Source organism: Tursiops truncatus, chromosome 5 (assembly GCF_011762595.2).
Source record: "Tursiops truncatus isolate mTurTru1 chromosome 5, mTurTru1.mat.Y, whole genome shotgun sequence".
NCBI classification, from domain to species: domain Eukaryota; kingdom Metazoa; phylum Chordata; class Mammalia; order Artiodactyla; family Delphinidae; genus Tursiops; species Tursiops truncatus.
Window position 1 is genome coordinate 121183528 of NC_047038.1, and position 24446 is coordinate 121207973.

The 24446-nt window shown below is 44.8% G+C and overlaps 1 protein-coding gene across 4 annotated transcripts in view; it reads left to right on the top strand.

Moving 5' to 3' along the window:
- Window positions 1–24446, top strand: part of TSPAN5 (tetraspanin 5) — a 174886-nt gene that overhangs the window by 119508 nt on the left and 30932 nt on the right. The window lies entirely within an intron of this gene.

The following is a 24446-nucleotide window of genomic DNA, read 5'->3' on the forward strand; positions in this document are numbered from 1 at the left end:
CACACTTACAGATATGTGACATTTTAAAAGCACACATGCAGAGCTTTAAAAGCAAATGGCACACACCTGTATAGTATTTTGGTGACTAATGGTAATGCGGAAGCAAACGTTAATATCAAGTAAATTTGAATGAATTCTATTATAGGCAGAGGAAATTTATCAGCAAAAATTGGCACGAAACAAACAACACGATGGAATAAATTTGAATAAATGCCTGCATAGGCAGTCACAGGACATGTTGATAAATATTTCAACATAGACTGATACAAGGTATAACAAAATATTAATTTTGAAGGAATCCCTACGTCATGCATTCAACAGAAGCTAATATTTCATGGAATGGTAGTGTGTGCGTACAAAGCAACAGAGGGGAAACTGAATCCGTTTTCCCAGGGTGGCTTGAGTCTAGGGTTTGTGACTGTGTGTCTGCTGCTTTGAGCTGCAGGTTGCAATCATCATAGCACTGTGGATCCTAGATGTTGGGGGTGGGGGGAAGCCTCCGTGGCCCCCGTTCTGCCCATCTGAGGACCCTCTGGCAGACAGGGGGTGAACACAGCAAGTTGGTGTGGCCTCCCTGCCCGGCCTCCCTCAGCCAGAGGCGACCCACGGGTTTCTCCATCCCAGGCCAGACCTCTTGGCGGCCCCAGGTGGACAGAGGGCAGGACAGCTACGAAGTAGTTCCTCCTGCTCTTTGGCGGGACCCCGAGAGAGGTGAGGTGCTCAGAGTTGTCGTTTCGAAAATGGAGCAACTTCATAACCAGCAGTTGGCTCTGAAGCCCTTTACACGTCCTCTGTTTCAGGCCTTGAGCTCTGTGGCCTTGGAACAATCTGTGTCCTATGTTGGATCCAGATGTGGTCCCCCTGTGAGAGTGTGAGGAACCCGAGCCTTCGCGTGAGCGGGTTTCCCCCTGTTACTGCTCATACTTTAGAAGATTCTCTGCCAGGCATCAAGCTGAGCCCCTTACAGGTGGTACGCAGCCCCCTTTGTCCTGCAGTCAGCTGGAATCCAGCCAACTCAGCCCAGGGCCCGGGAGAAGGTGAACCCTGACACCTGTCCGTGGGGAGCAGTGCTGCGCATAAAAGTGCCACCGAGAACCCGGAGCAAAGCCCGGTGACAGGATGCAGAGGATGTGTCTGCGGACGGAAGCCACAGCTAGGCTTGTTGCATGTGGGGTCCTTACCACCTCCTGGCAGGGAGAGGCGGCATTGGAGACCTGAACGTTGGCTCGTCGATCAGCACACTGGGAGGGGGATGCGGGCTTTGTGGGGAGCACAGGATTTGGCAGCAGAAAGGTCTAAAATCAATTACGTAACCTCCTCTACACCTTAGCTTCCTCATCTGTAAAATGGGGCACCTGCCTGATGGGGTCGTGGTGAGGATTGAATTAGATAATGTATTTAAAGGCTCTGGGATCGTTTCTGGTACAGAGTTAAGGGTTTAATAATCCTAGTTAAAAATATAAAAAAAGCTGTGTAATCCTGTGTGAATCTAATAAACTCTCTAGTTTGCTGTAAATGGAAAGACTAGACTCTTCGTTGGGTCTAAACAGCTCTTCCTCAGATTAGCTCCCGTTTCTTTCTCCCCAAGTCCAGCCGCCACCGAATCACCTTGCTCGGAGCGGTAGCAGGAACTCGGGTGGAGGGGAGCATGTAGCTGGGAAAGTGGAAACGGCTGTGAGTTTAGGGGGGCTCTGGCCTCAAGCTGCTTCCTAGAGCTGTCTTGCTTCTGAGCCTGTCTCCTCATTTGTGTGAGGCGGGGGGAAATAGCATTGTCTACTTCGTGGGGAGATGAGAATTCTTACTTCCGTATACATACACTGATGACCACTACGAGGTAGCTGGTATCACCGTGGCTCAGGCAAGGGGTCTTTCATCCCTGGGCATCTCAGGCCATTTCACAGGGTGTGCTCATGAGCCCTGTGTGCCTCGGAACTTTCCTCTGCCCTGGTCCCAGTGTCCTCGTCAGCCTCCAGCAGGACACATCCATCATGTCTGCCTAACGAGTGAGGAGAGATGGCTGGGTGAAGCAGAGCAGCGTGGGCCATGCCTGAGGCTCACGGGAGTCTTCAGCAGTCCTTTTCCTGCCAGCTAATACGTGCAACAGATGATGCCACGTGGAGGAACTAACGGTGGTCTAGCTTTCTGACCAAAGGTGAGGTTTGTGCTTCCAGGGCATTGTGGATCTCTTTACTTGAACACTCTCAGACTCTTTGTCTTTTTTTGTTGTTTGTTTTGGTTCGGTCGCGCCATGCGGCTTGCGGGATCTTAGTTCCCCAACCAGGGATCCCCAACCAGGGAACCCGGTTGGTTAGTTCCCCAACCAGGGAACCCGGACCCTTGGCAGTGAAAGTGCGGAGTCCTAACCACTGGACCACCAGGGAATTCCCTCAAACTCTTCATCTTTAATTGCATCTTAGGGTCACACTAGTTTTTGGTCTCAGAGCCAAAATGTTCAGAATTAACACAGATCTGTGCTCTTCTGACAGAACAATGTCTCTTGACCAACCACATAGGGCAGGCAGGTTACAGGTGAAGCTGGTTGCAGATGTCCCAGGTTCTCCTCCACCTGTGACGTAGAGGGGGTCCAGGTTCTGGAGTCAGATGCCTGGCTGCCTGCTGTAGTCCACGTCACTTATACCTTCTACCCTTGCAGAGTGAAGGTGGTGATAGCGTTCATCTCAGAAGGGTGTTGCGAAATGTCAGTGGGATAATACAGATAAAGTACTTATCTGTACCAGGTCCATTTCAAGGACTCGAATAAATGTTAGCTCTTGTTTTTATTTATAATGGGCATATCATTTTTAAACTTGTTGCCTGCGTCTCGCAGTCTTTTATTCTTTAGAAGTAATGATTTTCGAGTCCTGAATTAGACCCTTGCAGTTTGCAGGAAAAGTCTCTGATCTTTGAGGGCATCTGTCTTGGTTGAATGCAGAACAACCAGATGGAGATATCTAGTGGGCAGATAAAGATATCAGCGTCTTCTGGATCATGTGCTCAACCACATTCTAAGATAATGCTTGGATGTAAGGGCATTGCCGGCCTCTGTGTGTGTGTTCTCAGTGTGTGGATGTGGACCAGGTGGCAGTTGCAATGGTCAAGAAGCATTTGTGGTTTAGAGCTTGGGGTCTGGAGTAAGCCTTCCTGGTTTTACATCCTGGCTTCACCACTGTCAATCTGACCATGGTGACCATGGGTGAGTCACTTAATTCAACTGTTTCCTCATCTGTTAAATGTGGATAAAGTACATTTTCCCCTAGGGTAAGTGCAAAGACTGAATAAGATCAATGAGAAGCAGTTTGCACTAAGGTCATACTGAACTGGGGGCAGTCAGACCATACTCCCATTCCCTGCAGGAGAATGGGCAAGACCAGCCCTCGTATGTGCACCTTGCACTGTAGTTCATTGCTAGCGTCGCTGGTAGATACTCAATGAAAAATATGTCTGTTTCTCACTTTAGCAGTGATTGGATTAGATATCTGTTTAATGCATGATCTCACTTATACGTGGAATCTGAAAAAGTCCAACTCGAAAGCAGAGAGTAGAATGGTGGTCGGCAGGGGCTAAGGGAGTGGAGGAAATGGGGGGATGTTGGTAAAGGGTACAACGTTTCAGTTACGCAGGATGAATAAGTCCTGGAGATCTAAGGTACAGCAATGTGATTGTAGTTAATGATACTCTACAGTATGGATGAAATTTGCTAAAAGAGTAGATCTTAAGTATTCTCAACACACACACACACACACACACACACACACACACACACACACACACAGGTAACCCTTTGAAGCAATGGCTGTGTTAATGAGCTTGATTGCAGTAATCGTTTCACAATGTATATCAAAACAACACATTGGGGACTTCGCTGGTGGCACAGTAGTTAAGAATCCGCCTGCCAGTGCAGGGGACACGGGTTCAAGCCCTGGTCTGGGAAGATCCCACATGCCGTGGGGCAACTAAGCCCGTGTGCCACAACTACTGAGCCTGCGCTCTAGAGCCGAGAGCTACAACTGTGGAGCCTGTGTGCCACAACTACTGAAGCCTGCGTGCCTAGAGCCTGTGCTCCGTCACAAGAGAAGCCACCGCAGTGAGAAGCCTGCGCACCGCAACGAAGAGCAGCCCCTGCTCACTGCAACTAGAGAAAGCCCGCACGCAACAACGAAGACCCAACACAGTCAAAAATAAATAAATAAAATAAATACATAATTTAAAAAAGACATCACGTTGACGAGTAAAAATTATATTTAAAGTGTACAGTTATACCTCAGTAAAGCTGGAAAAATGCAAATTTCAGTAATGCTGCAGTGCTACCTCTGAAGTGAATGAGAGAGCTTTGCAGAGTTTTCATGACTCCTCATTATAGTAATTGGCTGACTTTGGGTTAAGTATGAGGTCTGATCATCCCAATCTGGCCTCTAGGTTTCTTGTTGTTTTATTCAACATACTTTCATAAACAAGTGTTCTCTAGGTAAACATCTGTGAAAGTCAAAATACCAAAACAGGTGAAAGCTAGAACCAGGCCGGATGCTACATCAGTGTTTTAGTGGGAGCAAAACACCATCATCTGTTACATTTAATTCTTGTGTCTAGTTTGAGTTCTGTTGGTTTGGTAGTGTTTGGAGTTGATTTCTAAATATACTGGGGATTTTATACCAGTTTTCTGTTTCTGCACATTTAAGGAATATTTTAATAAAAGTAAATGAAGTCAACATTGAAAGTCATTTTTTTTTTCTTTTAAAGAGGGTCCGTACTTCAGTCAAGAAACATTGGCTAGATCATTCAGAGTGTGCGGAGTGTGTCATCAGCTGATTTTTCTGATTTGCTGGCTACTTGGTAGACATTTCTCTGTCCAGCTCACACATTGGACAGGGGAGCACTTTTACCACCCTGGTTTCTCCGAGCATTGGGTGACCGGGTTCTTCTGATTGTGTGGAGAGCTGCTTCTCTTCTTGCTGTGTGCTTTTAGCAGCAAGGGGGAAGCATATTCTCTCTTTTACCACTCAATATTCCTACCTTCCATATTCTGTTCATCGGATACAGCCACTTCCAAAGTCTTATTTTTTCACCATGAAATGAGACACACCATTGTTCTATCGACTGTTATTTCTTTTTCACATTTTTATATTAGGAAGTTGACTGTTGGCAAGTTCTCAGCGCCCGCCCCCCGCTGCCCCGCCCACCGCCCAGTGATAATATCCAGGCTTTCTCCAGCCATTCTTTCCCTGGGAACTCTGTACTGTTCACAGACGACACCATTAGTCCTCACGGTTGTCCCCAGAGGTAGGTAGGATCAGACAGAGCATCTGGGTGTGTGAACAGAGGGCCGCAGTGAATTAAGTCTGAGGAAGGCAGTGGGTTACTTATTTTTTTTGTTGTTTCTTTTTTTTTTTGGCGGTACGCGTGCCTTTCACCATTGTGGCCTCTCGCGTTGCGGAGCACAGGCTCCGGACGCGCAGGCTCAGCGGCCATGGCGCACGGGCCCGGCCGCTCCGCGGCATGTGGGATCTTCCCGGACCGGGGCACGAACCCGTGTCCCCTGCATCGGCAGGCGGACTCTCAACCACTGCGCCACCAGGGAAGCCCTGGCTTACTTCTTTTATGTCAGCGTTTCTGTAGACTTCTGCATTTGCACCTATTTTCATATTTTCTACAAAGAATTTTTCAAGTGATAACAGTCATTAACTTCATTGCTGCAGAATGAAATAAAAGGGATACTAATGTAGCTATTGAGAAATACGAACCTTCACTCAAATCTTTTTAGGGTCATTGAGAAAGCTCAGTTTTAACTGTTGATTTTGGTTGGATTTTTTTTTTCCGCCCCTAGGATTTGGAGTGTATTTAAATTGATCTTAAATTGTGAAGCTAAATGATCAAAAGAAACCCCTTTAGTAATACAGTTGTCTAAAATCTATTCAGTTTAGCTGTTTGAAGGTGCAAGATTAACATGCCTAAAGTCTAGCTCTGATCATTTCATAATTTTGTTTTGTTTCTTTTTAAGCATTATGAGCTTTGAAGTCAAAAGACCTGGCTTCATTTTATGGGCTGGTTATATAATCTCTCTGATTCTCACTTTCTTTCTCTAAAATGGAGATAATAATACCCACTTCAAAGGACGGTTATGGCAATTAAGCGAGATCGTGTGTGTGAGATATTAAGCACAGTAGCTGTCAGTAAAACTTAAAAAAGGTGGAAAGCTAAAAACCTATAAGGACCTCTCTGTCTTTACAATATAAAATCCAGATTCTTTGCTGCCATGTTCTAGACCCCTGCATAGTCTGGCCTGCAGTGACCTCATAGCCAACTTGTTATTTTCCAGCCAGATAGACAACTTCACTCTTCATTTTCCAGAAAACTTTCAAACTTTCTGACCAAGACCCTCAATAGGAAACACATTTTACGCATGACACAAAAGTTTCACGAAGCAGTACCTCACCTTGCCATATGAAATACATTCTGTTCTACACAGAAAATGCTGGTCTGACCATTCAACTGGTATCAGCAGGTTTTCAAACTTGCTGGTTGAAAACCCACTGATCTAGAAAACTCTTCATCTCCATTTCTTGAAATTCTTGAAAACCCTCCCTTGAGACCCATGCCCCCATCATGAAATCTTCCCTCATCTTGGCAGCCGGTGGCCTTCTCTGAACTTACCATTTTTTCTCAATTTCATTTATGGAATTTGCTGCAAGTTGGCTTTTATGTTAATTGTTGACTTATACCATCTCTGTGACTAGATGGCAAGTGCGGTCAGGGCTTGGTCCCTGTGGTCATTTATCAACCTGTGCGTGTAGCAGGAGTCATGCCCATTGCTCTGAGGTCCAGACTCCGAGGTGTTTGTTAAATTGCATGGTGTCTTGACAGCTTCGCTGCCTTTGTGCTGACATTTGAAAGCCATAAAATCAGGTTTGCGTGTGGACTCTTGGGGGCAGCAGCTTCTTGCCGCGACCACTGCCTAGATCAGAGGTCTTCATCTGTCGGGCTGCATTGGCTTCCTGTGTATCTGGAAAAGAATGCTGTGGGTTGGCATTGGGGTTCCAGCTTCTAAATGGAGATTCTCAATTTCTGGTTTTCTGACATGACTTTGCTAGACCTGAGGCTCCTTTCAGCTCCAGCAGTGTGTGAGCAAAGATCAGTAACAGCCTCCTCTCTGATTGAGCACAGCGTGGTACCTTTAAACCTCAGGCATTTGCAGCGTGGAACAGATAATGATTTTAGCTTATGAGACTCGCATTTTATAACATAAGACGTTTTTAGATATGTTTCCATGTGTGGATATACTGTTCTCTCGATCCTATATGTGACGGTACTTATACACAGTATTAATGATGTAGAGCCTTTCATCTACAATGAGAAAATACTATATACGCCAGAATAGAATATTTATATCTTAACTACAGACACTTACCTCATGTTGGGAGCCCAGTTTTGAGATCCTGACTAATGATGAGATTTAGGGGAGTGCAGGACCCATTTTATGTTTACTCAAATTATCTACCCAAAGGTCAACCTCATTTAAAGGCACTGATTTAATTTAGGAAAGTTATTTTTCTCTGTTAAATCTAATTTAAGAAGCTTGACTGAAGTAGTAATAGATAGCCGAGGACTGCCTGTGCAGCAATGTAAACCAGCAGATCTGGACATAGTGACGTCTCCACAGCGACATACAGAGACAAAATACATAGCAGAAATATCTAGGGAATTGTGGATTAAAAACAAATTACTTAACAGCTAATGAAGCAAACAGTAAAAAGATAAATAACCCACTGATAACTGCATAATAATCTCTAGTAGAAGTTACTGATGCACAGTTTTTATAATGACTTGCTTTTTTAAGAGGCTGATGGACCCTTAGGTTTTTATAGTAAATCTCTTCATCCATAGGCACATTTTTCTCTTTTGAGCATCACACACTTGTAGGGACTTATGAAATGAGTTTAGTTAAATTCAGCACTCAGAGAATTTGCGCACAAGCTTCCTTATTTTGATTCTTCCCCATCCAGTCTGCCATTTACCAGAGTTAAAATGTGTGTCAAAGGAAGTGAGATTTGTCTTAAAAGAGATTAGGAGAAAATCTTCCTTCAATATTTAAAGTGCTTGACAAAGTCATGTTCACACGGAAGTCAGTATGGAGATGAGGAAGTTAAAATCAAGTGGCTGGGCTTCGAGAGTCCGCCTGCCAATGCAGGGGATACGGGTTCGTGCCCCGGTCTGGGAAGATCCCACATGCCGCGGAGCGGCTGGGCCCATGAGCCATGGCCGCTGAGCCTGCGCGTCCGGAGCCTGTGCTCCGCAACGGGAGAGGCCACAGCAGTGAGAGGCCCGCGTACCGCAAAAAAAAAAGAAAAGAAAATCAGGTGGCTTATTTTTCATTACTGGCTGAAACCCAGTCTGATGGGATTGACATGGAGCGCTAATTAATTACCCAGGGTCTCCTCATTCACTAATCACATTGCATGAAACTTCCCTCCTGGCTGAGCCTCAAGGGCAAACCATAGGCATCCAGCCAGCTGATTTTTCATAGGCATTATGCTACCTCTATAAATTAATGTGAACCTAATATATACTGTCAGCGGCTTACTTTCCCATGGCGACCCTCTCTGGTTAAACAGCTTTAAATGAAATCTTATATTGAGAGTGAAAAGTTTCTTGCAAAAAGGGGGGAAAAAAGGAAGATTTAAAATCCTCTTTGTAATCTTTTTTCCCATGGTGTATACTATTTTGGCTCCAGTAAAAAATCTAATGCACAGATGACATGATCATTGCCTTTTGTTATCTGAAAAGTGAGCCTATGTAATGCTTAAGGAAGAGACTTTTTCCATGATATTTTTTAACTGCAATGATAATCTGTTCATTAAAGGCATACTGTACACAAACACATATCTCCTATGAGGATGCTATTACTGCCACCATTTATGGGCGAGAAAATTGTGAGTCTGTCAACTTGTCCAGGGTTACATCTAGTAAATGCTGGGGCCCAGATTTGAACCATGGTTTATCACCAAAGACCATGCTCATGTGATTGTGTTACTATTCATGACTCATCTGGTCCCTTTGTACCATTCCTTTTAACTTCAGGAAAATATGAATGGTCTTAGTCTTTAAAAATATTCCTGTTTCCGTATTCATTTTTTACATTCATCTGGATGAATAAATCATTTTAGAAGCATGTTGATCTCTAGCACATTGTTTTATGTCTTCAAATCACTTTAATGTCATGCAGCTTTTTTTCAGAGAGCAAAAAGTTGTGGGCATCTTTAAACCAGAGGAAATAGGTACAGCTTATTCACACATCACTCACGCTGCTGTCCATCTTGAGATGCTTCCAAACAATTCCAGTAGAAAAGGGAAATTCCAGAGTGCACGTACACGGACAGTTTCCAAGGCAGTGCCTATTGAGAATGCAGCCTTCCGTCCTGAATTTGTGAATGGCTCAGCTACAGCTTGTCCTATATGTAAATTAATTTCCAAGAGCGTGTGTAATAAACTCTTCCATGAAAGAACATACAAAAGAGTGTTTTGTCACAGCCCAGTTCCCCTGTTAAAAATACCTAACTAGAGAGGGCAGGTTGATATTCATTGGTTTATATGGGTCCTGTCTTAAGCCAGCACTTTCCTCCTTAGTATGCAGTGCTCATATTCTTGATTGAAAAGAATCCATTCCATTTCTTTTCATAGGGTCATGAAAAGTTGGAGAGAGGAAAAACTGAGCTGAACGTACAGAATAAATAACTAAATGGTGCCGGCAGTCGGCCCTTTTGTTTTCAGACCTTCTCCCTCCCCCATCCTTTGTGAGTCATTGAGCCAGTAAGACCTATCAAAGACGCCTCAGTGTATAGAACATTTTATGTGGAGCGTTAGTTGGCATCCACAGCAAAGGGCCAATTGCCTCTAGGACTCCTTTCAGGTGATAACCAATGGATTTGGACCTCCTGGGTGTGCTCCATGTAGCCTGCATTCATCTCTCAAGATGTTTTAGGTTGTGATTGAATATAAAGGATCAGAAAGATGATGTCAATCCAGTAAAATCATTAAGGGGATTTTAAACATGAGTGTGGAAATGTAGAACATGAGCTTGAAATGAGGTACCTACTACTAGTCTTTTTGTGCATGGTTAATTGGATTAGAATTACAACGTCTGTGATAGCTATTAAGAAGGCTATATGGCATTACTAGGGTGTAGCATGTTTCTTCGAGAACTTAGCATTTCAAAAGGCCCACTGTGAGAAAATTCGGTTCCTGTTTTAATATGAACTTGTGGTTCTCAGAGATGATTTCTTGGATGCCTTTGTTACTAACGTTATCAATAAGATTTCGTTTTACACATTCTGAATTCTAACAAGAGGTCAGTGTACTCTGAAAGTAGTTTCCTGTGGTGGCTTTGCCTAAGTGGGGTGGGAGGAGGGTATGCAGGTGGGTGATGAGTGGGCGATGCGGGTGGAGAGGGTAGGCACCACCATTCCACTCACTCTATATAATGCCTGAAAAATTGGAGTTACGTCCCCCTGGCATTCTTTAACAATTATTTCTAAGGCACGTGATTACTAAAATTCACCTGAAACATGTAGTTATTTCTTAGAAGAATTTTTAATATTTACAGTTAAATGAGAACTTTTTTTTTTTTTTTTTTGTGGTACGCGGGCCTCTCACTGTTGTGGCCTCTCCCGTTGCGGAGCACAGGCTTCGGACGCGCAGGCTCAGTGGCCATGGCGCATGGGCCCAGCCGCTCCGCGGCATGTGGGATCTTCCCGGACCGGGGCACGAACCCGTGTCCCCTGCATCGGCAGGCGGACTCTCAACCCCTGCGCCACCAGAGAAGCCCGAGAACATTTTTAAATGAAAGCATTATACATTGACTATAGCAAAGACATTTGTTTAGTAAGAGAGTCACCTTTTCCCCAAGAAAATGTGTAAATGTCACTATATTTCTTCGAAAAGAGAGGAGATTTTATATATATATATATATATATATATATATTTATATTTATATTTATATTTGGATAAAGAAACAAAATTTTTTAAAGGCATAACAAAATTTTAAAACACACGGATACATAGGCACAGAGTATTTGCATTAGGTTAAAAAAAAAATAGAGTACTAGAACTAGCTCTGACTGAACAGCTCCTCTGCCCCCTCAGCTCTGACTGAGCTGACTTCCAACAGGGCAGACCAGGGCAAGCTGTGGGTGCCAGAGAACAATCTGTTGGGTGAGAGGGAAACACCCACCCTTCTTCTGTGAAACAATAACACAATGTCAAGAGCTGTGAGGGATCTGAGGTTTTACCCTACCTGCCAGCTAGCAAGTTACCCTTCCACAGTGTCATGGATGCTGGCAGAGATGCCAGACTCCTGGGTCAGAGATACAGGACTTTATTAATCACAGCAATACTCGTAGCCAGTGTATCAATATTTTTCACTCTTTTCCTGAGCCCCAGTTTCTGTAGGGTGATGCAGAGAGGGCCAGTCAACACCTGTGTACGTAGTGAGTTGTGTTATAGGAGGGGAACCCTGCGTTTAGGGAACCCAAACTTTTATAATGGTCAGCAAGCCTGCTGGATCCTTTGTAGGATCTCTGTAAAACACTACCTGTGTCTTCCAAGGCTGTCTGCTGTACACATCTCCCTGAAAAGATAGTCTGTCACAAATGACTCATTTGTAATTCCAAACGATTCGTAAGAAGTGCAGAAACTCGAGAAAATTATCTTCTAACATAAAAGACTCTGGAAACAGACCCAAATAAGCACAGATTCCATGAACAGCTACTGTGCACTGATTTTTAGGGCTGCATATGTTCCGATGATATAGCCAGTAGCGACAGCATGTATCTCACTGTTATTTTATCACTTAGATAAAATGTGGTATTTTAATTACATTCAGTATCTGTATCACACATCCTTTTCAAAATGTCTTCCCTTCCCTTGTGTTGGTCACCACAGTCCTGCGTAGCTGGGGCAGGAGTTGTTATTGTCCATTTACACTTGAGGAGACTGTTGTCCAGAGTGACTTGACCAAATTCACACACTAGTTAATGTTCTGGTTGGCACTAAACCTGGGGTTTCCTGATACCCAGTCTGTTAGTCTTTGAAACATGTTGCCTAACTCTGTTCCCCTTTTGTCTCGTACACAAGGCAGAGGACATTACCAGCTATTATAGAGGTGACCCAAGGCCAGTCCCAAGTTCCTTCTTGGTAGTTGCCATCCCTCTCAATTAACCTTGGGTGTTGCCCAGACATCCTGGGGGGATTGTCTGGTGGTGGTGCCAGTGGTGTCTGGGGTCAGAAAGGAGTTTGAAATAAGGGAAGCGATTGTGTTGAATGTTTCCTCATTGCTCTACACTTTATTTTCCGTTTAATTGAACACAAGCAGTCTCCACTGTTTCAGCCCCTTTGCTTAGTAGAGCAGCCCCTGGCTCTCCTGGACTTAACGTATAATTACAGGTGTCAGACTCTCCATCTGTGCTTTTGGGGGCACCTGTCTGTCTTGGTTTCCTGCTGCCTCTGTGTCTGCTTCTTTGCAGTCTCCCCTCAAGTTCCCTCTGTGCGCTTCACCATGAATCTTACTGTTCTCTGGGATGATGGCTTGGTCCTGTTCTCTACGAACTCTTTATGTGGCCTTAACGGTAACCACAGGAACAATTATTCATTGAGCGTATCCTGTGCGCCAGGCCCTTTGCAAAGCACGTTATATGCATCATCTCATTCAGTCTACCCCAGTGACCCTATGAGATGGATACTGCTATCTCCACGTTTCATAGAGGAAGAAATAGAGAACTGAGAGAGTAAACTGTCTGAGGGCACATAGTTAATAAGTGATGGAGCTGGGTTCCTAACCCCGAGTCTGCTGTCTGGCCTCCTGGCCCTCATACAATTGTGCCAGGACACTTTTACGTGCATGTCTGACATTCATCTGAGTTTGTAATGTGTCTAAAACTGAATTCGAAAATTGATCTTTCTCCTAAAATCTTCTCACTGACCCATATCCCTAACTTTGAAAAGGACACCGTAGCCTATCAAGTTAAAATCCTGGGAATTTTCTTAGATTCTTCTCTCTTCCTTACCTCCCACAACTAATTCACTGATTTATTCAACAGTTATTTATTTAAGTCCTGTGAAGCAGACATCGTTCTAACTTTGGTGGGTACAGAATGAACTAAACAGACAAGAATCTCTGCTCCCATGGAGCTTGTTTTCATGGAAATTAATATCCCCATTTTATGGATTTGGAAACGGAGGCATAGGGAGATTAAGTGACTTGCCTAAGGTCACATATTTAGGATTCAAAGCCAGGCATTGTGGTTTAGAAAACCATGGTTTTGACCGTATACCCTGTGCTTCCTGTCACCAAGTCCTGTCGAGTCTCCTCCTTTTCTGTCTTCATCCTACTGCCATTGCCTCTGTATCTGCCTTTCTGGGCTGGTGTCAGTGTCACCAGGGTGACTGCAGGAGTCTCCCAACTTGTCTCATGGCCTGCAGTCTCACCTCCCTTCAATTTATTCTCTATGCTGTACTGGAATGATTTTTCTAAAATGCAGTCTGATCCTGTCACTGTTTTGCTAAAAATCCTTGGTTGGCTTCAAGTAACTTGGTGGTACCTTGGTCCCCAGGACACAGACAGCCTGCCGTGATAAGGTCCCTGCTTAGCAACCTGTAGCCCAGTGGTTCTCAGACTTCACTGTGTATCACAATTAGCTGGAGGGCTTCTTAAGACAGGGCTTGCTGGGCCCCATCCCCAGAGTTGCTGAGGAAGTAGATCTGGGGCCGCCTGAGAAGTTGCATTTCTAACAAGTCCCTGGAGCAGGACCCACGCTGTGAGAAGCCCTGCTTGGCAGCGGCCTGGCCTGATGTCTCTGCCCCAGCCCTGGGAGCATTTACGGATTCCTGAGGGACATGCTGTTTCAGGCTTTGATCCTTTTTCATGAGCTGCTTCCTCTGCAGGAGATGGTCTTCCTCTCTCCTTCCCTTTAAATCTCAGTTCAAGTGTCACTTCCTAGGAAGCTTCCTCTGACAACGCACAGCGATCCCAGAGCCTCGCCTCTGTGTTTCTGTGGCACCGTGTTTCTGGGAAGGCGTCATTCCATCCCCTGTGCTTGAGCCTTGGTTTTACTTATCTGTTCCCACTCACTGACCCACGACAGTTAGCTCTTTAAGAAAAGAGATCAAAAAAAAAAAAAAAAAAAGAGATCATCGGGCTTCCCTGGTGGCGCAGTGGTTGGGAGTCCGCCTGCCGATGCAGGGGACACAGGTTCGTGCCCCGATCCTGGAAGATCCCACGTGCCGCGGAGCGGCTGGGCCCGTGAGCCATGGCCGCCGAGCCTGCGCGTCCGGAGCCTGTGCTCCGCAATGGGAGAGGCCACAACAGTGAGAGGCCCGCGTACCGCAAAAAAAAAAAAATAAAAAAAGAGATCATCTGTTATGTTTTTCACCTTTCTGTCCCTGGCACCTAGCATAGTGCCCAGTATATATTGAAGGTATGTACTTACTAAATGAGTTGAAATGTATAATCCTACTTGTGCTTTTAAAAAGTAATCCTATTTTAAGTTTTCTTTGCATTAACTTTAAGGCTTGCCTACGATGTTTCATTAAAACTTTAAGGTGTTTCAAAACAAAAGCAGTGTACATCTGAAAGTATTAAACTTTCAAAGCTGCTGCACTGCTTGGTTGTTTAATGCAAACAGCGGGAGCTTATTCCCGCAAAGGCCGATGTTTGTCTGCAGACAACTTACTTGTCGTACCTGTGGTTTGAAATACTTGAGTTATCCCTCAGTCCTCCTCAGCCTTCAGAACCTCTCCCTGGTCTCTTCTTAGCCTTGGTTTAATCGAATCAGAGAATTACAGATGGAATAGCACAGGTGGTATAAGCCTGGCTTTTACTGAGACAGAGACCAGTGGGCTGTAAACTTGCAGCCTCCATGTTTCCATCCAAAATTACATAATCCCCCACGTTCCTTTCTGTGTGCCTGCGTTGCCTGAGTAATTCCCAAGAGGAATATAGGTTTTTATTGCCTGTGTAGCCCTCCCCCTTTCTTTCCCCTCCCATCTCAGATGACCAGTTCTTGCCAAAATGTTAAGCTCCAAATTCTAACACAGGAATTTCTGAACAAGGTTGTCCCTGGATTGTAGACATTTCTTCAAGAGGTGCTCTGACCTGCTGGTGCAGAGCAAGCTCAAAGGTGGAGCTTCCAAAATTCAACAAGCAAGCGGAGGGCAGCCCTTTCTGTCAGGTAGAGTGTGGCTGAATCCTGTGTAACTTCTCACACCAAGTCACAACAGCTCACCCGGTAGTTCAGAACCGCTGGAGTCTCGACTCAGCTGTTTGGAAAGGAACAGCATTTTCCACCAGATCATTAGTCTCTCGAGCCCCATCACGCGCATGCCTGTTCCACACATTTAATTGTTTACAGTGAGCTTGTCACAGGACTAAATATGAGGGAACTTAATCCGGTTTCTTATTTGCGTCTCAGGACCCTCTTGGTTGCAAGGAACAGGAAGCCTCCAAAGTAGCTTGAGCCAAGATGGGAGGGGGAGACGTACCATAGGGACCCAGGGGCATTACGTGGACCCCAGGATCAGGAAGTGCGGCCAGGGGTCCTGGGGATAAGGGGCAGAGGGCAGACAGGGACGGAAGTTTTCCTTGGTCTCTTTTCTGCTTCTACGTGTGCATGCTCTACCCACAGCACCCCAGTCTGTTCTAGCAGAAGGGAGACTGAAGCTGACAGAAATCACTGTGTCCAACACCCGATTTCTGGGGAAGAGAGACTCTGGCTCAGCTTCATATTTAATTACTGACTTTTCCTGAGACGCAGCCCACCCTAGTCTGCTCCTCAGTCTAGAGAGAGGGTTGGGAGGGAGTGGGCCCTCCTTGGCACATGTGGCTGCAGGGTCTTACCCTTGAGGGTAGGGGACAGTTTTCAGAAAAAGGGGCATGTAGATGGAGAAGTTGTCCCCATCGATATTGCTGATAATTTATATCCCACATTCTTCCAAAAAGAGTCTATTGTTAAAAATGGATATAATGGAACCAAAACACATCATAGAGGATATAAAATAAAAACAAGGAGTTATAAGGTTAGGGAGAGGGACGATGCATCAGGAAGAGAGGCTCGCGTACCAAAAAAAAAAAAAAAAAAAAAAAAAAGCCCTGATGGGGAGACACTTATTGTAATGTGGGATTTCAGAATTCGTAGGTTTTCAAGTTCTGGGACCAATTACACCCAGAATTCATGAACCAGATTGCTAGGATAAGAAAGAGAAAAGATGTGCGGTTAAACCTGATCTTGGTATTCTGGCTAGAGTCTGTTTCTTCTAAATGCACGGGGATATCGTATCCACTGTTCCTGGAAGGAGCCCCCAGCCTGCGTCAGAGGAAGATGATTAATTGGAGGGCAGGTGTTAAACAGGCACATGTTCTCTGGTTAACACAGCCCCCAGCGCTCCTGGAGTCTGACCTCAGGCCACACCACTCCTATCCGATCCCGTGTGTGTAAACATCAAATTAAGGGTACATGCAGCGAGAGGTGTGCAAGTGGAGGAGAGGGTCCTGTGGTCACCGTGAACGAGGATGCTTTCTCACCCTCGGGGTAGGCAGGACTGGAAGCAGGGTGCCACACTGACCCGTGGTGGGTCCAGGGAGGCCTGAGGACGGGGAGGGAACTAAGGCGTTGGAAGTACCAACTGTTCTGGGCATGTGATTCGATTTTTGAATCTCACCCAGTCGCTTGTTGTCACACTGACCCCTGTAGCTGTTTTGTGCATTTCCTCAGGTGCCCTTAGTGTCTCCATTTGGCAGATGAGGGCCAGGGGGCTCTAGGAAGTCAGGGAAGCCTCCAGTGGTTCCTTCTCTCTGTGGGAGAAATCACAGTCACCACCCACCATAGCCTTCAAAGCCCAGCCAGCGTGGTTCCTGTTACTCTCTGTCCTTTGCATCGGCCCTCGGGTGGCTGTTCCTCCAGTGAGCCTGTACACCTCAGCCAGGCTGCTGTCTTGCCTGGAACACAGTCCCCCGACCTCCACCAGTCAGCTCCTTCACGTCTGTCATGTTTTTGCTTATGTAGCTTTCTTAGTGGAGACTTGCTTTGTCGGCTGTGTTTCAGTGTCACACCTCCCTCCACCCTGGACCATGTTTCATTCCCCTTATGCCGTTCTCTTTTCCTGCAGTGCTTCTAAAATTGTATGTTATCTAACTCATATATGTTCCTCTTAATTGTCTTTCCCTCCCCACCTCGCCCCAACTAGAATATCAGCCCCAAGAGGAGGCACACTTGCCCGTTTTGCTTCCCAATTTATCCAGGGCCCCTAGAGGGCTGCCTGGCTCACAGTAGATGCTCAATAAATATGTGTTGAATGAATGAAGACCCTTTCCTGAGATTATAGAACCACAAAGTTCCAGAGCTGGGCTTCTGCAAGCTGTGTGTGTTCAGGCCGCTTGGAGGAGGCCGCGTGGGTGAAGTGAAGTGAGAGGTTGACCCTGGCTCAGATGGGGAATGTCCTGTTTACAAGTTCGAACTTTGTCTGCCACGCCATCTTATCGTGAGGATTCCAGACAGTCTGAATGTACAAACTGGGATGCGGAGACCCAGTGGCAAAATTGGGATTGCCTTTCTGTGCATTGAATTTTCCACCAGCCCATATTTACTCCTCAGACATGGCAAGCATTATGCCGGAGACAGTTTGTTCCTGCAGTCGGCCCCTGCTTGGTAGAGAGGACATGGATTTTGTTAACAGAGGCATTTAGCACACTTGTGTGGACGGCTCCACCCCCACCTGCCCCGCCAGGCCTGGGGTGTTGTTCATACCCCTGTGTCAGAAAAACATCTTAATGAAACGTACATGTGTTGCAGGCTCAGGAAAATACATCTTTCCTAATGGCGTTCTTTCTCTTTCCTCTCTTCTGTGTCAAATGTTTCAAATGCGTCTCTCCTGTTGATTCAGGCAGAGCTTGAAATTGTTAAAAACAATGTCATCAGGATGATTAAAGAACACCCGTTCTTTCCATTGTTATTTAGGATAATATTTTCAAGATTCCAGTTAGGTGAGAAGATTAGCCTGATTTTTATTTTCCTCTATTGTGTTTGCCTTGCTGCCTTGTTATTTTGAGTCTGTTCACAGGGTGCTGGGCAGATGCCATGGACGTAATTATTATTTTTGAAGCAAAAAGGATTGAAAATGTTTAAGAATCGCCTGTGAACTTTAACATACATCTATACGTAACTGCTTCCTTTTATGAATAGAAGTAGTAGGAGGTCGTAGACATGCATATGGATTTTAAATAATTTATGTTTAAAAAGTATACAAGCTGAAACTTGTTTCCAAGAGAATTCACACAGCAGCCAAAATACCCATGAAAGAAAACTGTCCTTCAGAAATGCTGCTAGATCTCAAGCTAGTTACGAAATTGACACCCGAGAGTTATTTCTGTCAGAGGACATAAGATGGATTTAGAAGAGCCAGAGTCCCCATGTAGAAGATGCCAGAAACCCAGGCATTATCCTTATATCTCCCTCTCCTTCACCCGTACCCCCACCCCTTCGCCATATCCAGGTATCATCGAAAACGTCAGTTTTACGTCTAAATACTCTCAATTCCATGTGCTTCTCCAGCATATTTCAGTCCAGGACACAGTCGGGTCTTGTCTGCATGACCAAAGTGCCCTCCTTCTAGCTGCTGTGCATCTACTCTGAACTCTCTTCCAGTCTTTTCTGCAACTCAGATCATTTTTCCAAAGCTCAAATCTGATAAAGACCTGCCTTCTCACCCCACCTCAGCCGACTACGTATGTATGGCCCTGAATACCTTCCTGTCACTCTTAGGGTGATGACTGAATTCCTTAGTGTGGTTTAGGAGGCCCTGCATGGGCTGGTCCTGCTTGCATCTCTCATTGCAAACCTGCCATACCTTCCCCCGTTCTCCCATTCTCTGTGCACCAGCCATACCGGTCACTTTTTAGACCCCTTTACTTGCTGTGCTTCTCCCACCACAGGGCCTTTGTACATTCTCTTCTCGCTGCCTGAAACTTTCTTCCTTCCTTTCTTTGTCAGTTAACATCATCTCATCTTGCAGACCCCAGTTCCTACATCCTTTACTTAGGGAAGCCTTCCTGGACCTCTCTCTAGGTCAAATCTCCCTCTTATGGTTTGCATCAGCCTTATTTTTTTCTCCTTTAGAGCACCATCAAGGGTGGTTTTGCCTTTTACACTTTATTTGATTAAAATGTATCTTTTTTTGGGTAAACATTCAAAAAGGTATTGTATTTTGAATAGGCGATACATTAAAATGGTTCAAAATTCAGAAGACCCAACAGGGTTCTTGGGAAGAGCCTTCCTCTTCTCCCACCCCCACCCCCTGCCCCAGTTCTCTTTCCCTTCCCCCCAGAAATCTGTTTTCTTACCTCCATTTATCCCAAGACAAAAGCAGTGCCTAGCACAAAGTAGGAACTCGAGAATATTTGTGGAAGGTTGTAGATAGATGGATAAATGGCTTCTTGAAGTACCCATTTTTGTACCAGTTAGAATGGAGCACTGATCCATTTCTAATAAGCTGGAGGCTCAGCAGGGGTGAAAACAACAGATTGAGGAAGAGATTTTCTGTTTGTAGGCCTCAGGGAAAAGGGGGCAGATGTGGCCCTCCCGGCAGAGAAGCCCCGGCACCCTAGTCACATCCTAGGGCCATTTTCCTCTCCAGCTTTTCCTGAGGATCAGCTCTGCTGGCTCTTGTCCTGCCAAGCCTGGCAGGCTTCCATCAGCATTCCACTCTCTGTTTCTACCCAGTGCCGTCCTTGCTCCCAGTCAGGAAAACATACCTTTGCCTTGAACACCTAGAAATTAAAGAAGTGATTTTGAGTCTTAGGACGTGAGTTTCAGTATAGTTCTCCAGCCCTTATTTGGCTGGACAGAGATTTTATGCACATTAGCAAAGTACTGTAATGGTTTTGAGTTTGGACTGAGAAGTCATGTTTCCTGAGCAACCCAGCTCAGGTGCCTGTGTAATCTTGGAAGACTTATTTACTCCATGTTTCTAAGTCTGAGTTTTCTTTTCTGTAGAATGGGGATAATACTACTACTACTGCATGGGATCATTGTGGGACACTTCAGAACAGTGTTTTCCAATAATAATATAGTGCAGGCCACATATATAATTTATATGTTCCAGTGGCTGTAGTTTAAAAATTATGTATAAAATAAATATGCTTCAGGGGTCTATTACACAGCACAGGGAAATATAGCCATTATTTTGTAACTTTAAATGGAGTATAATCTATAAAAATATTGAACCACTATGTTGTACCCCTGAAACTAATACGATATTTTAAGTCAACTATACTTCAATTAAAAAAAAGTAAAATGAAATAAGTGAAATTAATTTAAATATATTTATTAACCCACTATATCCAAAGTATTATCATTTCAACATGTAATCAAAAATAAAACAACTGTAATATTACTCAGCCATAAAAAAGAATGAAATAATGCCACTGGCAGCAACATGGACGGACCTAGAGATTTTCATCCTAAGTGAAATAAGTCAGAGAAAGGCAAATATCATATGATATCACTCATATGCTTTATATGTGGAATCTAAACAAGTGATACAAATGAACTTATTTGCAAAACAGAAATAGACTCACAGAAGTAGAAAACAAACTTATAGGTACCAAAAAGGAAAGGGGGGGAGGGATAAATTAGGAGTTTGGGATTAACAGATGTACACTACTGTATATACAATAAACAACAAGGACCTACTGTATAGCCCAGGGAATTCTGCTCAATACTCTGTAATGACCTGTATGGGAAAAGAATCTGAAAAAGAGTGGATATATGTATAACTGATTCACTTTGCTGTCCACTTGAAACTAACACAAGATTGTAAAGCAACTATACTTCAATTAAAAATAAACAGTGGTTCATGAGATCTTCTCCATTCTTTTTATTCATATTAAGTGTTTTAAATCCGGTGTATATTTGACACCTACTAGCACATCTCGGTTTGAGCTAAGCACCTTTCAGGTGCGCAGTAGCTCGGGCCTGCTGTATTAGGCAGTGCTCTTCTAGCTCACTCTTATAAAACACAATACTTAGCACGGCGCTTAGTTCATACTTCGCATTCGACAAATGTTGGCAAAATTACTATGCATTTAAAATCATCAAAAACTGGGTAGACTAACATTCGACTGCATGTTTGCATATATTGCCACGTGGGAAGACGCCTCAGATCTGGTTATTTCTGTTTCAGAGGGATAAAGAGCTGACTTTAATGTTCTTGGCTGTTCCCTGTAAGCGGCCTCTGGGTTTCAGAATGAGGTCAGTTTGGGGGTTTATGGTTGCCTTTTCTTTGGGAGGTGGGAAAGGGGAAACTCAGTGTGCTTCAAGCGCTGCGTGCCTGTCTCTGTTTTTTTGGCTCTTCTCTGTTTAATTATTTGGAGCTGGAACAACTTGATTTTAAAGCAAAACATATGGGCTGAGAGTAATTGGGAGGACGTTTACTGGTGATGGAGCGGCAAAGGTATGTACGGGTTTAGGCCCTGGCCCTGCGGCACTCACTTAGCTATTGACGGCTTTCCTGGACTTCAGATTCAGTGTTCTTTCTTCAAATTCTCAAACCTTGTTTGGAAAGTCACAGTTAAGGTGGGAAATACTGGAGCAAGATTATAAAGGAAATTGTGAGTCTTCTTTAGGTCCTGATTTTTTTCTCTTCTTTGATGAAAACTTGGTTTCCAATCTGTTTATATATGATTTGGGAAAGAAAAAGGTTTTCCAAAGTGCCAGGAAGAGAGAGGAGAACTCCGCACAAAGAGGAGAAAGTTGACCCCCCGCTGAAGTTTTCTGTTTTCCGCTTTACTCCATTGATGACACCAGCACGGGGAACGTCTGTTCTACAACCAGTTCTTAATGTGAAGGCAAGGTTTTCATCTCTTTTTACCTCCTCAACTTCCCTTTGCTTCCTGGGGAGGGAATATATGATACCCATGTCACATCCCCTATAATTCTAACCTGAATGCCTCCACTTTCTGTCCCATAGGGGAAAAGGGGGATGTGTCAAAACTGGTAAGAACACATACGTTGATGTTTAGACTCATCTCGGTTCAAATCTCTGCTTTTCCACTAGGAAGCTGTGTGCCTTTGAGCGGAGTAAACTCTCTCAGCCTCATGTGTCTCATTCTTAAAAAGGGGTTAATAATAGTGCCTATTTCAGAACAAAATTATTGTGACGCTTAAGAGAGACACGACATACAAAGCACTAAGCAGAGTGCCTGGAAAGTAGTAGAGAAGTTTAATGTTAGCGATGAGGCGGGGGCCCTCAGCAATGATACGTTCACCCTCTTCGACGGCAAGAGGGACAGTGGACCACTGCGTCCTCTGCCACAACATCTCACCCATTGCTTGAGGCGACACTGTGATTAAATACTGCATCAGGGAAGTGACCGAACCTTTGTCCACAAAGAACTTTAGCATCAGAACGTCTTGCATTTCACTGGGCTGAGTTTGATGTCAGTGTGGAAGTCAAGCGCTCCATGTCTTCTAAGGTCTGAAGGGCTCCTGTGTATGCACTTGTCCCTTGTTACCCTACTGTGCCTAGGACCTATGAATATGACAGTGACGTGCTGAATTGCTTTATCTGTGTATACAGAGTGCCCCAAACCTTTTGAGTCATTTGGAGGACTGGTGCATTTGTGGCTTCAGATCAGAACTGTAAAGCAAAATAGCATGCTGGCCTGGGCAGTGGAGGGGCTGAGCGTAGTGGACTTTTTTGCTGGGATGTTGGAGACAGATTTTTCTGAACACTTTTCAAACCTCTATGAACAAGGGTAGGAAAAAAGGGGTCCTCGGTTTTTGCTAAATCAAGGACACATTGCTGAGCTTTTCTGTGTAGGGACTCAGAAGGCATCGAATGCTATCTCACTGCGGTGTCAGATAATTGTCCGGGGATTTGGCAAGTTCTGCTTTTAAAAACACCACCACCTTTTCAGAGCGGTCATTCCTTGGCGTTTTTTGCAGTCCCCTCTTTTCCCTCTCTGCTCCTGCTGTTTTCCCAGCCCTTTCGGATTTATTAGCCTTGCCTACAAAGTGTCAGTAACTCCCCGCTGCGAATGGCTGAGACCTCGCCAGGTGGACCCGTCTCAGATTCCCCTGAAACTGGAGAGAGTAGCCACCCTCACTCTTGTTTTCTCCACGCCCCCCTCTCAGTGGACAGCTTCCCTGACACCTAACTTGATCAAGATGTTAGTAAAATAAACAGCTGCCGTGAGGCTGAAACTGCTTGTCAACCTGCCCACCCTCTTTTCACTTCACTGTTTGGAGAGGAAACTCAGAGCTGCTGTTGATAATAAAGAAGAGAGCTAAGATGTGTCTTTTTCTTCGTGGCCGGTTACACCCAGTCTTGATCACTGAGCTCTTAGTGGGTGGACCACCCTGTGCAATGTGTCACCAAACCTGTGAAACTCTGATTATGAGACACACCATTATTTTAGGTACGATCAAGGGAAGAAAGGCAGACCATGAGACATCATGGCTTTTAAGACACATCCCGATTTCAGAGATGTTAAAATGTGGTGGAAAACGTGTATCTCAGAGGAGGTGGAGGACAGTGAGAACTAATTCAAGTGGACCGTCCCCCTGGTTACTGACGGCTCCCCTCCGCAGCCGCATCTCAGGGCAGCTGATGAGGGAGTCTGTGTGTTTTTCAATTCAGTCTCAGGGGTTATTTGTGTACTCTGTGCTTTGCATGAAGTTATAGCACTGAGTTGAGACCAGGCCGAGTCACGGAAGCCCTCTCAACTGCAATATAAGTATTTTAAGTTTCCGACAAACAGAAGAATCCAGGTGTTTTCTTTGGGTCACCCTGGACTTGATAAGGTTCACGTTCCCTTTTATTTAGTTAGTTAGTTAGTTGCACCGGGTCTTAGTTGTGGCAGGTGGGCTCTTTAGTTGTGGCATGCGTGTGGGATCTAGTTCCCTGACCAGGGATCGAACCCGGGCCCCCCTGCATCGGGAGCGCGGAGTCTTATCCATTGTGCCACCAGAGAGGTCCCTCACGTTCCCTTTTGAAGGAGTGATAAAGAGCTTGCTGAGGGACATTGGGGGCTTCGGCGTGCCCTCCCTGCCCCGGCCCATTCATGGTGGCATGATGGCGAGGAGAGAATCTCCCGCTCCTCTAAATTCATGGCCCTACTTATCCATTTGCTAGTGAACATCGTGCTCAGATTTACTCAGTTTCCTCTCCTATCCAAAAGGCAGCGTTAAACATTATTGATGACTTTAATTTTACTCAAGATTCTACCTAATTATTCTTCTTCATGATCTGTTAAGCATTCAGCTTAATTAACAGTAAGCAGGTGCCCTTCCTCATACTGTAATAACTTTAATCAAGGGGATGATGGTATTTCTTTTCCTGTTAAAGACTGTTAGGTTTTCGAGAAAACTATTTCTCAGCAGGTAAAGTAACCAAACAATTGATTGCAA